Below are 4,648 nucleotides of genomic sequence, written 5' to 3' on the forward strand. Positions count from 1 at the left end.
CTTAGAGTTACAAAGTTTTTCCGAACATCTCACCTAAATCTCCCTTGCTGCAGATTATGCCCATTACTTCTCCTCCAGACTTTAGTGGACAGCCCTTGCCATAGTTGATGGTGTGTGTGCGTAACAAGTTCTGTGTAACACATTTGTTGTATCATCCATCACGAGAAGCACAGACGCTAAGTGGGATAGACAGGGCCGGCTTCTGCTCTCAGAGACTCCAGAGTAAATCCGGAGTAACTCCACTGACTGCAACAGAGCTCCTCCAGATTTACACTGCTGGAAACCAGAGCAGAATCGGGCCCAAAGAATTTCAGACGTCACCTTATTTATTACACAATAAGCCGAGCTTGATGCATTGAACAGATAAAAGAGGCAAGGCACACAAACATCAATACTGGGTCTTTTTAATGAGTGACAGTTCGAATGACAGCTTGAACCACAACAAGTTGTGATGCAAACAGGCAGCGCGTGCAGGCTCCGGCACCAGGCGAGCGCCAGGCATTGATAACGTGTTGTTATTGTTAGATGGTGCAGAGGGGCTGGCACATGGGGGTCTGTGGATCTTGCCCATGGGGGAAAGCAGCAGACTCTAGAGCAGCGTTTCTTAACCTTTTGAATATCAGGGACCGGCTTGTTGCCTTCCTAAACTGTGTCAGGGAGATCTCAGGGACCGACGCTGGTCCACGGACTGGTGGTCAAGAAACACTGCTCCAGAGGAAGCACTGGAGTAGCAGCTCCTGCCCTGGCCTGGGGAGAGATTCTCATCCCTCCCAGCTCCTCCCGCATCCATCCTCCCCCTTCACAATCCCATTGCACGTCCATGTAACGTTACTGCAAAGGGAGCACGAGCCTGCTGAGGATCAGGGGAGCTGTGGCATATACAGGGGCTGCATGTCCCCTCTGCAGGCTTCTGCCATCCGGCCTCACTCTGTGCAGGGAAGCTGCAGCCGTTCAGCTGTGTCCGGGTCCCTCTGCAGATGAGAGGATGATGATGACAATTATTGTGTTACCATAGCACCCATTGTGCTAGGTGCTGCACAAACACAGAACAAAGAGACAGTTCCTGCCCCAAAGAGCTTCCAATCTAGTACACACGTGATGTGTAAAGTCATCTACACCCTGATGCTTTTATATCCCACCTGACGAGGCTGGACTCTGTAGGGATCTTCTGAGCTTTTTATTCTAAACAGAGAAGTGGAGAAAATGAAAAAGAAAGGAGATGGAGACGGACAGAGCCTTCTTCCAGCTGCTACGTCCGATCAGCAGAGAACCAGACATCAGTTCCCACGTGTGGATTCCCCTGCAGTAGACAGTTCAGGGTTTTGCGCTTTTCCCTCTGGCCGATCGCTGCATCGTGCGCCCGTTGTGATTCCGCGAATCAAAATCCAGATGAGCGTATAAGATTCCACCCTGTTTGGTGACAGTTAGTAAAATTAGCCCCTCCTTGTAAAATGAAGGGCTACAAGCTGAGACAGAACCAGACATCCAAGCGAGTTTAGCCTGATGAAAAATTCCCTCATCTCTGACTCTCCTGCTTGTCCTGTAAATGGTGCGTGTTATCGGAATGGAAACCAGCGCTGGAGTCTGACTTTAAGAATCAGCTACTGACAATATTTGGCCAGATCCAAACCCCATGTCAATGGACAGTCTCCTACTGAGATCACTGAGCTTTGGATCAGGCCCACAGCACCTGTCACTGGAAAATCTTCATGTGCTTTACAAATATAATTTCTTACAGCTCTTTACCTTATAAGTGCCAGAAATGTTCCCAGCTGCACACAAAAACCCTGTAAAGGGCACAGTCAGAACCAATAAAACATCAAACCCCATCATCCTTGAGCAGTAAGTCTAATTATCCATTTTTTACACATGGGGAAACAGAGACACAGAGAACTAAGTGCCTTGCCCACAATCCCACAGTAAATTGGTACCAGAGTTAGCAGTAAGGCTCTTTGCTCCCTTTCAGCTACTCCAACAGCTAGATCTCACTTTCACCTTCTCCTTCCAGAATAACCAGTTTAATTACTAAATATATGAAGTTGATGGATTTGAAATGCCTGAGAGACACATTGATTTAGACAGAGACAGTCTGCAAAGAACCGTACCTGGTGCTCCTCTGAAGCTGGGGGTGCTGAGATCCTGGGCTTGAATCCTGGAACAAACAAAGACAACAGTAAATGTTCCTCTTCCACGGTCACTCCCCCAGCTGTAGTTCATTGACTAATGGTGCATCCGAGCTGTGGGTGCGCAGGGCACCACCATGCATGGCACAGGGAGAGAGGCTCATCAGAAAGGCTAGTGCTCTTTGTGAACTATAGACCAGGTGCCTGGGCCAGGGGCAGTAGAAGCCTTTCTACATCGTTCCCTTTGTCCTGGAGAACAAAGCCGTTCTCCCGACATAGGAAATTCAAGATTCAGAAAACAAACATTCTGAGATCAGTGCTGGCAGTTGTGACATTTGCAGCATGTTCATGTGTTGTACAGGACAGTTGCAGTCCCCAGTAGCAAGCAGGGGAGTAGGATTTCTCTCTGCGGGAGAGTGTCTGGGCTGGGCTGTGTTTCTTACCTAGCGTGGAAGGGCAGAGGGTCCAGACAAGGCTCAGAGACACCACCAGCAGCAGCAGACCAGCCCCAGCCGCAAGGGGCACAATGTATTGTAAGCACTTCCTGGCAGGAGCTGTGAAGGAAGCAAAAAAACAGACACAAGTAAGTGGCTGACTCGAGCCAAGAGGATCGTGATGACACCACATCCAGCTCTTCCCTCTTGATCCCCATTTCACCACAGGCCTTAACCCCTGAGGAGTGAGGCTACAGGAGCCTTCAGCATCTTTCACCTTCTGTGTTGCCCCCTTTCCCTTAGGTGAATTCTTTCCCCTGTAATCAGAATCTTCTCTGCACCTCCTGCCATCTACAAAATCCTCCCTGTAGATCTCTCCTCACCTCATTGTTTCTCCATCACTGTGTGTATCTCACTGGAAAACATCTCTCTTCTCAAGTGCCTCTCAATTCCCCTTTTCTCATGGTATTTATTATTATTTAGATCTTTACAGGGCTTTATATGTAGAATCTGGGTGAAAGCTACAGCAGAGATCAGAGCTACATTGTCTTGTGATCACGTGACTTTTCCCCAAATTCTCTAAAGAAATTTTAACTAAGACATAGAATATTCCAGCTTTCTGTGATGGAAAGTTATGTTTAAGCAGCTCTGATTGTGGCCACTTCACCCCTATTTCACATCTAAGTCTCCATTAACCTCAAATATCATATCACTCACCTGCAGGATACCTGGTACTTTTCTTCACACTGCTGCCAGAAGAGTTGAATTTGACTTCACAGGTGAAATTCTTCCCACTGGTCCAGGTGTCCATGGGGACGCTGATGTGATTTATGAGCGTAAAAGATCCATCCTTTGCTTTCAATGAGCGCGTCAGCCCCTGTTCCCGCAGCTCCCCAGAAACACTCCAGGAAACATGGACTGGGCTGGACACTCCATGGATCACACAGGCCAGATTTGCTGTTCCAGTGACTTGATTTTCATGTGCAAATGGGACCAGAAGCATCACCCAGCTGCTGTTGGTATAACTGTCTGAGCAGAAGGAGGTGTGATACTTCAGTGTGATAATCAAATGAGCTGCAGTCTGATTAAAAGTGTTAGACTTTCACTCAGAGAGACAAGGTGGGTGAGGTAAAATCTTTTCTGGGACCAACTTCTGTTGGTGAAAGACACAAACTTTCAAGCTGCCACAGAGCTCTTCTTCAGGTCTGGGAAATGTATTCAGAGTGTCATTTCCCAGATCTGAAGAAGAGCTCTGTGTCAGCAAGAAAGCTTGTCTCTCTCACCCACAGAAGTTGGCCCAATAAAAGATATTACCTCACCCACCTCCTCTCTCTAATATCCTGGGACCAACACGGCTACAACAACACTGCATATCTGTCACTAAGACATTAATTCAAAGGAACAAATGTATTGACGAAGGAAATATTAAATTATCACACCAACACTAACTAGGACATAGCGCAATACGTAGCTGCACTACTTAGAAGGAAAATTGTGTACAATTTTATACATTTTGTAAACTTTTAATTAACTCAAAACATTATTTCATGCAAACCCAACTCTTAGGTTAGAAATATTCCCTACCTGGGTGCCCTGAACAGTCACAGAGAAACGTTAAAAGTTTATTTTTGGCACTTTCAAGTTTTACACATATATTTTATAACAATAACTGTTATTATATAACTTCTCTACCCATAGCATTTAATGTTTAGCTGATCTGTTTGGCTTAAAGTATGCTTTCCTTTGAACCATTCATCAATAGATATGGTATCTTGTTATATTTTATTGGGAACTTGAAATATGTTTTGTCAATCAGTTACTAGTCTCCTTAAACAAGCTATGGTTCCTTACCTCCAACAATCAGTGTGGATCCATTCCCGAAAAGCAGGTAGCTGCTGTCTATATATGCACAGTAGTAAATGCCAGAGTCAGTCTTTTGAATATTGCTGATTTCCAGGGTCGAGCTGTGTGTCTCGTGTTTGCAAGCAAATTTACTTACATTTTGATCATCCAAACAGCGCTTAATGCAGGTGGGTTTCTCGCCTTCTCGTCTCAAATACCAAAACATTCTACTTCCTTCCAATTTCTCTT

General features: G+C 45.8%; 1 long non-coding RNA gene across 1 annotated transcript; it reads right to left on the reverse strand.

The window, feature by feature from the left end:
* Window positions 1–404: 404 nt before the first annotated feature.
* On the reverse strand, window positions 405–2,680 carry LOC122172471 (uncharacterized). The gene is made up of 3 exons (XR_006172813.2): window positions 2,567–2,680; window positions 2,106–2,152; window positions 405–1,410 (listed from the first exon to the last, which is right to left on the reverse strand). It is a non-coding gene; the product is annotated as an uncharacterized LOC122172471 (long non-coding RNA).
* Between the last annotated feature and the right edge of the window lie 1,968 nt (window positions 2,681–4,648).

This window comes from Chrysemys picta, chromosome 20 (assembly GCF_011386835.1).
Source record: "Chrysemys picta bellii isolate R12L10 chromosome 20, ASM1138683v2, whole genome shotgun sequence".
Classification (NCBI taxonomy): domain Eukaryota; kingdom Metazoa; phylum Chordata; order Testudines; family Emydidae; genus Chrysemys; species Chrysemys picta.